The 11,959-nt window shown below is 36.9% G+C and overlaps 1 pseudogene; it reads right to left on the reverse strand.

Moving 5' to 3' along the window:
- Positions 1 to 384: 384 nt before the first annotated feature.
- On the reverse strand, positions 385 to 11,446 carry LOC144367603 (dehydrodolichyl diphosphate synthase complex subunit NUS1-like; annotated as a pseudogene).
- Positions 11,447 to 11,959: the final 513 nt, after the last annotated feature.

Genomic DNA, 11,959 nt, shown 5'->3' on the forward strand with positions numbered 1-11,959 from the left:
TGAGCAACACAGAACTCCACTCCCCTGCAACTCCCTCAAACTGAGAATACCTTCATTTAATAATATATTATTTTAAATATTAAAGTTTGGTCACTAGGAAAGACTGAACAAAAATTATTCCCTTCTCCCCAAACAACCCAAACAGTTCTAGTCACTCTCTCCCTCTACTCCTCACAAAAACAGGGAAGTAGTAGGGGCCCAAAGCTTTATATCTGAAATCTTGGCTCCTATAACATTGCTATATGCTCAAAGTTGTAGGTCTATATATTTCATTATCCAATACTTCCCCCATTTATAAGTTTAATTCCATACACACACACACACACACACACACACACACACACACACACACAAACACAGACACACACCTCCATACACTCACTCTCAAGTAAGACACTTTTTTGTGTTTGTCGATAAATTATGAGGAATATGAACTAGGTGTGCACAGGGTTTCAGAAGGGCAGAGAAAAAGTCCTCATAACTGATGTTTAGGTGGGAAGGCAAAGAGACAATCTCAGTCAATCTGATTTGACAGGGAAGAAAGCCTAATGTGCTGTCCACAGGACCAAACTTCAATACTAAATCAGGATCAGGGTAACCATTTGAACTAAGTAAACTGTCTAACGTATCTACATCCAAATCTGTAGATCTCTTTTGCTGCTGGGCTACTAACTGGCAAAAGTCCTGAGCAGCTCTCACAATATCTGCTTTTCCATCTTCTGGGGACAGCACCTTCACTGCCAAATGGCAATTTAAAACTTGATCATCTTTGTCATTACTATTTGCAAACCCCAGTGAGTATTTGGAACAATCTAGGCCCAGAAGTTCCTGCTGTTGTTTTAAAATTTCATCCATCAATCTGGAATTATTTCTTTTGAAAATACCTTGGTGGTCCTAGACGCTAATGTAGGAGATCCCCACAGCCAAACACCACACCACGATGCTGGCGACGTCCCAGAAGCTGGGCTCCTGCTCCTCCGCGGTGATCACCAGGCCCATAAGTACTGGTAGCTTCTCCAGGGAACGGCCGTCTGCGCGCGGGGGTGGGCGGCGGCTGGACCCGGCCCCCGCGCGGGAGCCGGTGGTGACGGCGGTTTCTGCCTACTGCCGGGGGCTTGTGGAGCGCAAAGCCGAGGGGCGTTAGGACCGCGGCGGAGGCGGCACGGTAGCAGCGCCTCCAGATGCAGTTCCAGGTGCCCAACCGAAGGCGGAGCCAGGAGGTGAGCGCGCGGTGCAGGCGGAGCAGCGCGAGTAGCAACCGCCGCACCAGCGCCTACAGCCGGGTCTTACTCTTGTGGCGCTCGGGCGCCCACCCGTCCCTCCCACCCGCACCCGCGGGTGATGGCTTTTTATCCTCCCCTGCTGCCGTCGCGGGCCATCAGAATAATGATTGTACTTTTGTTGTAGACATTTGATGGGACAACTGAAAAAGGTCAACAACTGAAAATTCCAAAGTAGGAAGTCATCTCACTAGCCCCAATTAAAAAATTTACTTAACTCTTAGGAAGTCAGGACAAGTGTTTATTTCCAGGATTCTGCTAATAAAAAGAAAATAATCTTCCTTTCAAAGTTCCCCAAGTTTTTGATAACCGGTGATTTCATGCTCTGTACTATCTACTTCAACAATTTCTACCGAACACTTAAAAAGTGCAGGAAATTCTCAAACTCTTATGAAAAGGGACTACACATAAGTTTTAAAGACAGAATTGATGTCACAGGACTAAGTTCTCTAACGTACCAATGAGTGCAAAAACATCCTGAAAACTGCTAACAATGACATTTCACATAAGAGTCTCAGCCTTCCGGATAAATTTCTACCTTTAGGTAGATAAATTTCATCTCATTAGGCAATTAGAATTGACCTTTCTTAAAAGAAACTATGACAAATTTTACATTATTCTTAAATCCTGATGGCATATGATTTCATATCTTTAAACTTTCTCTTTTCTGTGGAAGTCCTGCATTTGTGCTATTATGAAGGTAACCTCTGAGCAGATGATGTAGCTTACTTTTTTTCATCAGAGACCCTGTCATTCCTTTTGTTCTCCATTTTGGAACTTTTGCAGACTCTGGACAGTGTTCTTCTCAATGATAATTAAGCTGACATATAGAGAAAGAATTTGAGAAAAATAAATATAAATAGAGCAAGAGATTGATGAAAAGGACAAGTGAAGAATTTTATCAGTATTGAGTAAGTTTTTGTTTTTAGCCAAGTTGAATTGTTATAAAGAATGTCCACACTGAAAGCAGATGTAAGAAATTTTTAGAAAAAGGAAGAATAAATGTTGAGCCATGATTACGAAGATAACATTTTCTAAGCATCACTTTCAACAAAGCAAATCAAAACTCATGCAACTGACCTTTGAAACTTATTTGGAGAACCCTATTCCTTGCTCCTTGCATGGGGCATTGTGTTGAAGAACGTGTTAGTTAACATTACATCCACATCTTTTATATGAAATTAGGACTAGAAATGAACACAAAAATGGAAACTGTCACCCTAAGTCTATCAACCCATCCTTTTTTGAGTATTACCAGCTGGCTCCCTCTCACCCTTCATCCCCTTTCTTTTGTGGAGATTCCAGTGAAGCACTGTTTCCTGTAAGTGTGATTGCTTTTTCTGAGAAACCATTTTCGAATTTTTAATCAGACATTGATTATGTTAATCCTAAACAGTATCTAGCTTAGATCTAAACAGTTCAGATTACTTTCTGAGACCAAAAAAAATCCTTCATTTATCACACAAATTAATAATGAACATTCTACAGACATTATGTATGCTTAGTGGGTGAAGAACTTAAGTCATACAATAAATCAAGCATTCTGTTTATCTACACAAATGAATATGAACATACAAATTATATTACCGTCTAAGCAACAATTCCTCTAGAGCACCCAAATAATGATGAACAGAACTCATGTCAAACACCTAAATTCAGGGATTGCTTGAGGTGCTTGAAACATCTGTGATTCCAAAAACTCTCTTACATAAAACAACACATTTCATCCACCATAGTACTAAATAAACTCTCAGAAACAATTATTTACCAGTTTTACTTTTCATTATATCCTGATAGTTTCTAATGTGACCTCATGCTTTAGAAAGTGAGTCATTAAAACAAACCTCTGCCATTTATGAATCAAAAGTAATGTCAGAGTACCTAATTGCTAGGTATGTAGTCACCACTTGAATGATTAAGCAACAAAAAAGAGCTTTTTACTTTTCCTCTGCTCTTTTTATTATCAGACCATGCGCTTGCTCAAGCTCTGTCTCTCCTTCTCTCTCTCTCTACACACACACACACACACACACACACACACACACACGCCTTGCAGGGGGGCAAAAAAGCTTATGCTCTAATATTCATGAGACTTTTAAATCTTAAGTAGCACATAGGTCAACTCAGGATGAACATGAAGACATGTTTAAAACATTTCCAGCATCAGGAAACATCTAGCAAAACTAAGGCTTTCTTTTCACTTCTGAAACCAAGGACCTAGTATTGATGAAGCCCTAATTTCCAGGGGCCCACGGGCTGCCCACTCTTGCTTCACTCTGCTCATGTGGCAGAACCTCCATGCCCTAGATTATATCACCTAAAGCTAAATTGGCTGAGACATGTACAACAGGAAGAGGACAGTTTAGAAAGACCTCTAACCCTCTAGATTCCTTCAGCCTCCAGGGATTCTTCTGTCCCTGATCCCAGAAAGCACAAGTGCTTTCTGCCTAATATATTTTTGTAAACTCTTTAAAATTTAAAACTTGACTCATTACTTTTTTTTTTGGTGCTGGGGTTTGAACCCAGGGCCTTCTGCATGCAAGGCAAGCACTCTACCAACTGAGCTATATCCCTAGCCCTTGACTCATTACTTTGATATCTCAAATAATGCTTAGTCCAAGATTTCTATTTTCACAATTAAAACAAAATGCAGGGACTCTGAGACTACTGTAACAGTGAGTCTGGATACATTGGCCCACCTCTGACAGCTTGAGAATTAGACCATGCCACACTTCTCATTGCAACTTGTGGACACAGTCTGCTGAACATCCCTAAGGTAAGGCTGGGAAAGAGGAGCAAATAAACCAATTTTATATTTTTAACATTTTAATTGGACTCATAGCAGAACTAAGGCTAATTTCTATTTTCAAACATCCTTAACACATTTTGTAACATTGAAAATTGCTGAGATTTGGAAGATAAAAAAGATATTAAAGCACTCAAAACCACAAGCTACAAGATGGAAAACAGATAAGGATACCCACTTTGCTCTCAGTAGATCCTGATCTTTAAGAGCGGAACCCTGAAGGTAGATAATTCTTTGAGACCACATTGGAATCTGTAATACCCTTCGAACTTGCACATCCATTTCAGTAGGACACAAAATCACCACATAATAATCCTATTCAAAACAAATTGGGAAATGGGGAAAAAACAAGAATGCTTTATGTTGTCTTACCTAGGTAATTAAAATATTTGAATGTTTTGAAATACAATGAAATTGAAATGATCTCCTGCGTATAGAGGTTTATATATAAACTTCAGCATATATTAAATAAATTACATTTAATAGCATTACACTATAATAAACACAACTGAGACAAACAGAATTTCATAAATCATTCCTCTTTACCTCATTCAATCATATTAGTACCACAAATGGAAGCGATTATACCACATACACAAAACCCTCTTTTAGCCTATGAAGTGTTAGTTGCAACTATAGAATGATCCCAACATACATACTTTGAATGGCACATAGAAGTGTTTAAAAACCAATTTCTCCTTCAAGTTATTACTTTTTAAAACAAAACTGTGATGATTATTATCATTTGGTAATATATTATGGACAATAATTTACAATAATTTTTGAAGAATGAGTAATTCATAAAAACATTGAAAAGACTGGCAAAGTACGTGAAAGAGCTTGGGATAAAAAAATTTTCAAAATACATGGTCCCTTGGAGAAAATACTAAATTATTCAAAGCGATAATATGGTTTAAAACAAATGGATCAGTATGACTTGAAATTCTTTGGTGACCATTCACTATTTTATTGCTCTAAAATACGCCTGGTGGAAGTTATGGAGTTTTAAGAATTCTCTATATTGATACTAGATAAAACTCATGATTATAGGATCAAAATTTTCCACAAAAGAGATTTTCCTTATTAGTTATCATAGCAAACTAGAAATTATAATAAGAAAAAATTTTAAATCCAAAATACGAATGAAAATTTCTCAAAATCACCATTAATTGATATGAAAACAGAAGATTTTTATATGATACAGTTATCAGTTTTAAAGTATGTTTTTTAAATGTAAAAATATAGTATTTAAAAGCTCTAAAAAATATTCACAAATCTATGCTTTTCCTTTTAATAAAGGAAGAATGAACAAACATACTATCAGCAATGTCTCCATCACTGGAACTATTTAACCCCATGACAATGATATATTGAGGAAGGACCAATAAATCTACATTGACCATGTATCCTGAAAAATAGAAATATCCAAGGATTTCATCTGCCTAGGCAAATGAAGAAACCCTTCTGAATTCGTGTTCTCAATTCATCTAGTTACTGTACAATTTTGGGTCATTTACTGCTACTATAAATAATACCTAGTTATACTCCAGGAAACAAACCAACAAAAATAAATGAATAAAGAGGAACTTCCAGACTTCCACATTTCCAGCAGCAAAACTTCATGAAATTCTGTAGCATTCAAGTGAACAGATGATATTGAAATGGTTCCTTCATTGTTTTATTATACTTTATGTTTAAAATTCACTGTTTCATAAAAATGTCATTTAGGTTTTATCCAAGAGAGAAAAAGCAACATTTAATTCAAAGAAAATCTTGCTTTCTGAATTAACATAATTCCATCTGTCTTTTAGATACAGAAAGAATCTGAAAATGCTGTTTATTCCTCCAGCATTTTTTTTATGTTCTTGGCTATATTTGTAGTTCTTCATTTACTCTCTATACCTTTGGTTGTATAAATTAAAAACCTCCAAATGCAGGCTACACTGTCAGTTAACTGAATTTGATAATATATTAGTAGGTATGATCCAGTATCATGCACTAAATGTACCTGTAGTCTTGGATGAGCATAGAATTCATTTTAAAAATCCATAAGTAAATCGATCTTCAGTGAGTGACGCACAGAACAACATGCTTTTCAGTCTGAGCTCTAGGTCGACTATAATTGCCACCTGACCTTTGTCTCTCCATCCACAAATAAGCCAACTGTTCAAACTGAAATATATTTTTGAAATATGAATGAATAATATCATACATGAAAATACAAAAGAAAATCAATCCAGTATATCATCATTTATTAGGTACAGTCAATTTCTTAGGTGAACTCATTGAGATTCTAAGTATTCTCTTCAACAACAGATTTGTCATATGATTTCTTCAGAGATTATAAGTGTCTGCCATGACTTTCAGGTATCTAAGGAAATAAATTACCACAATTGTGTTACTATATCACATCAGGCCACTAAAAGGCTTATGCCTCTTCTTTATATACAGTAGAATGTGATAAGTTATGCCATATGCTGAGCAAAATCGTCAGCATCCCTCCGCATTCTCCTGTCAAGTTCTACCCACATGTCATGCAATGGGAAATTCCCTTATCAAGACACAAAAGCCACACCACACCCTATCTGGAGGAAGTGGAGGAGCAAGGGAAGAGTATAAGGAAACAAGACATAGAAGGTAATTTTTGTGGCTGCAAAGGATGTATTTAGATACACTCATTGTCAAAGTTGGGATTGAACATGCAAGTTTAATTTACACTTTATCATATCTCTGTTCTGACATGCTCACTTAGGAGCACCCAGGGGTCATTACAAGAAGGAGTTGGCAATTACTTCTATTTATCTTAAGTCACATTTTATATCCCTATCTTTTTGCAACCTCCTATTCAGCTCCCAAAATGCTGTATACTAGTTGTAATACCATGTTCAAATTTTGGTTTAGTTGAACATAGATAATCAACTTCTAATCCATTGAAGTTTATGGCTTCTAGGTTTATTTTCAAGAGTTGAGAGAAATTGACCCTTCACAAATTTGTCTATCATCCAATAATAGAATCATAGTATCCCATAATTAATGTGATTTAACACTGTCCATATAAAGAAAAGCAACTCAAATAATTAAAACAAGATGTGAGCTATCAATTGTGTCTGAAGGAAGAAAACACCTCACTGTTTCTAATAAAGCAAAAAAAATGGAATTCCTGAAATAATTTACATAATTGATTAGATATAATAAGAGAATGTAGCGGTATATTACTGCTAGATGAATAAAGCACCCGGTATTTTTATTAAAATATGGAATATTCAACTTTACAAGACTTTGAACACTTCTATAAAATTTAGAAAGGTTATATTTACCTGTATGGGTAAAACCACAAGAGCAATGCAGATCATAGCAACAACAAAAAGCTTGGAAGACCATGTTTCAGGAGTGACATCCCCAAAGCCCACAGTAGAAAACGTCACAATGCAGAAATAAAGGGAATCAAAGAGATTCAGCTTCTTTCCTATTGGTTCCAAATGTTGGATTCCACAAATGCTAAAGAAGCAAAAATGCATTAAAATTAAAACTGCAAATTGAACATATTATTTCTCACCATTATTATTTTGAAAGTCAAAGCACATTTAATAAAACCATTCAACAGTTGGTCTCTTATATTTCACAATATTTTTCCCAGAGAAATATAATATTGAAGTATTTTCTATACTAACCAGATATAGTCTTATTTTGATTAACAGCCAAAAATGTTAGCCAAAAATATCATAAAGTATATTTGAATAATGATTCAATGAATAGAGTTAATTTCATGGATAACACACAAAGATACTGAAGGCACGTTAAGGAAACAAAGGACAAGAATTTGTTAAATCTAATTTCTGTAAAAATATCAAAAGTCATTTTACTGTATATATACAGCAAAGTCTTGAGTTAATAATTATCCAATGCTATAGTTTGTTGTCCCTGACAAAACACATGATCAAATTTATTTATCATTGTAATTATGCATTAAGAAGTGGGACATGTCCACTCTTGGTATGGATTAATGCCTGTGGGAGTAGGCTTTTTTTATTATTTTATAAAGGTTGCAACAAAATACAATTCTGTAGGAGTAAAATATAACATCCTGCATTTGAGTCCAAACAACCAATTCTATCTCCAGTGACAACAGCACTACATGTTTAGTAAAAACCTGTCAAATCAATTATGCTTGATGAAAGGACAGAGAGAATGTATAGGGGAAACAGGCTTTTTAATCAACCAAGAGGAAAACTAAGAATTTAGCTAATCCTACCAGATATCCTACCATGTCCTGAAATATAATTATATTATATAAAAGTAGGTTAAATGAGAGCCCTAGAAAGACTTTTGATCCAGTCAGCCTAAGGCCATGCAGAGAACATATGGAATCTAGGATTGTACTAACTAAGGTATAATGAATAACTTTGAACATTTAACATAGAAAAAAGAACTCCAGTGAAGATGGTAGCAAACTTCAAAAGTACTATCATGAAAAAGAATCATGCCTTTTATAATGTGAGAATACAGCAACAAAACACCATTTTGCAAGTAGAGAAAAGGTCCTCAGTAGGATTATCACTGAGAGCAATCATGTAAATAAAATCAACTGATAGAAGTTACAGAAAAATAAATCCAGTATTAATATAAGGTTTAATTTTCTAAAAGTTAGATACAGCCACAAAAGAAAAGGCTGGGGTAAGGGAGGACTGTGGAAGAAGGGTGTGACTACACTAAATATGGTACTAACAACTCAGGAAAGATTGGACCACATTAAATCCTATCTCTTTCAAAACTAAGGACCTAGTATAAAATAAAAGGAAATTTTAAAAAGCAGTCATAAAACATTTCAGATGACTTAAAACAGACAGACCTGTCACCAAAATAGACTTGAGATGACAAAATGTAAATGTAAAGAAAAAAATTAAAAAATAGAAGTCATTTGCCAGGGCTGTAAATGGGAAGAGCTTGAAGCCTAAAAGCACTGGGATAAAATTCAAAGAAAAAATGTTCACTTTTAAATTAAAAAATATATATATATGAGGCTAATTTAATCTCTGCAACTAGGAGAAAGGAATTATATCTTTAATATAGGGTTCTGTGGTCCAATATAATAGCCACAAGCCAGATGTGGCTACTTAAATCCATTAATTAGATTGATTTTAAATTGGTAAACAATGAAAATTTACATCTTCCATTGCACTATCCACATTTCAAGTATTTAATAGCCATTGTAGCTAGTAGCTACTGTGCTGGACATTTCCTTCACTGCAGAAAGTTCTAGTGGAAATTCTGTTTATATTAAACAGAATAGTAATTCAATAATAATTGAATTCGGAGAATTCATTATATGAGGTGATAGAAGAACTGAGAGACCAAACAGATGGTTGTATAGCAATCCAGAGACAAGCAACAGCAAGAAGCCATTACAATCCCAAAGACAAAGTGCAGAGTCCAAAACCCAAGATCACCTGGAACAAGCTGGAACCACAGCAGGGGTCTTGAGTGGAAGAAACAGACAAGAAGAGCTGCCTTTGATGAACAGATACAATATAAAGATGGGGAAGGGAAAAAATTGACCTTTCTATTCAATCAGCCAATCTCCCTCCAAACCCTCTAATGGCTGATCACAGACAACAGACATGTGACAGGGAGACCTTGGAAATTCAGCAAATAAGGATCTGATCCCTGTTAAAATGGATAGAGCCAAGAAAAAAAGAGAAACAAGTCTGAGGTCAAACAGGGTAAGGCCTGGTACTTGTCCTACTATGTCCTCGTGTGGCAGAAGGGACAGGGACAGGGAAATCCCTTTTGCCAAGATATTAAATCCATTCTTTTCTCTCTCTCTCTCTCTCTCTCTCTCTCTCTCTCTCTCTCTCTCTCTACTGGGAATTGAACTCAGGGACACTTATACACTGAGCCACATCTCCAGCCCTTTTTGTATTTTATTTAGAGACAGAGACTCATTGAGCTGCTTAGGGCCTTGCTGAATTGCTTAGGCTGACTTTAAACTTGTGGTTCTCCTGCCTCAGCCTCCTGAGCCACTAGGATTACAGGCCTGCACCACTGCATGCAACCTTAAACCCATCCTTGAGAGCTCCAAGAAAGTGGGCTTTAATCCATGGAAGTGTTCTATTATAGCAGCACAAAGTGAACTAACACGCCAAGTGACTCTCAAAAGAAATCCATAAATGGGACAATCATCTAAGCAAAGCCATTAATGGTGTGAAAGTAAGAAACTGTTACAAGGTACCCCCAAATTGGAATCGTTAAAATGGCATTAGAAATATTGCTGGTACTAGTTTCAAAAATCATTATGACTAAGAATGATAAACATATTGTGCGTGTTGTAGAGAAATACAGCAAATGCAATATGAAAATTAGTGCATAATTGCTATGATTTGAAAGATGACATTCTCTCCAAAAGTCACGGTGAAACAAATCCTCAATGAGGCAATATTTATTAATGAGGCAATATTTATTAACAGGTGGGCTGTTTAGGAGGAAATTAATCATGAGGATAGAGCCTAGATAAGGCTGGAGAGAACTAGCTAGGCCCTATTAGCCTATCTGCCTTTTGTCATGTGAGAATAAAGCAAAAAAACCCCCACTATTTTGAAAGTAGAGAGAAGGTCCTCACTAGACACTAAACCTAGGGGGTCTTGATCTTGGACTTCACAGCCCCTGAAACTGTCAAAAATAAGGTGCTTTTTGTTGGTTTCTTTGTTTGTTTATAAATTATACAGTATCAGGTATTCTTATAGCAGCAGACCAAAAATATGGATAGTAAAGGCCATTCTGAAGAGTTATTAGAAACGTGGAATATTTAATTGGAAAGCAGAGGAAAGACCATCCTCATACAAAGTGGCATAACTTGGCTGAAATATGTTTATATCCTAGTACTTTGCAGAAGGAAGGAAGAACTTAAGAGTGATGAACTAGAACGTTTGGCAGAAAAAATCTGTAAGTAAATGCTAAGGGTGCTGCATGGTATCTCCTGACTGCTAAAATGAGAGAAGAGTGAAATGGAGTAAAGATGGAATTTATAATCAAAAGGGAAGCAGAACATAAAGATATGGAAAATTCTCATCCTGGCCAGATTGCAAAGAATAAAAATGGTGTTCAGGAGAAAACTCCAAGGGTGGGAGAATGGTAGGGACAGAAGGAAGCCAGATGCCACTCACCCAGACAATGAAAAAGTAACCCTGAAGGTATTATGGAGCCCACCCTGGAGCAAAGAGGATTCAAGGGAGGAACCCGAGATACCTGTGGCACTTTGTGCCCAAGGAAACCTCAGTTGTGATCCCTGCATTCTAGCACAGTGCTCCTGAGCCACAGGTGTGACTCACAGGGGCCCAAGTGTAACCTCAGGAGGCACAGACATGGCTCAGGCTACTGCTCCAGAGGATACAAGTGGTCAACCTCAGAGCAGGCATACAGTGCTGACTCCGCGGGTATGCAGACTACATGAGCTAGGAAAGAAGGGCTGCTTCTACCTTGACTTCAAAGGATGTTCTGGACGGCCTTGTGGCTCGGGAGAAGTGCCACAGTGGTGCCACTCGGGAAACTCCTGAGACCCATGGGTGGAGTTTCTCCTGGGACACCGGGACCACCAGATTTCAAACTGTGAAGTCCACTTTGTGGGATGTATCCAAAAAAGCCATGGAAGTGGGAATCTCTCAGTGTCTTAGTGGCCAAGCCCTGGCCAGAATGTCCAAAACTTATAACAGGTAATCAATTAAATCTTCAAACCTCAGGATTTAGTGCTGTTTTCCTCAAGGACTTGATGACTACACAAGTTAAGACTTTTGGAGCTATTGGGAAGAAATGAATGAGCTTTACAGAAGAGTCAGATATGAATTTGGGGAATCCAAGGTGGAATTCTATGGTTTGAACA

The sequence above is a fragment of the Ictidomys tridecemlineatus genome, chromosome 10, assembly GCF_052094955.1.
Source record: "Ictidomys tridecemlineatus isolate mIctTri1 chromosome 10, mIctTri1.hap1, whole genome shotgun sequence".
Lineage (NCBI taxonomy): Eukaryota > Metazoa > Chordata > Mammalia > Rodentia > Sciuridae > Ictidomys > Ictidomys tridecemlineatus.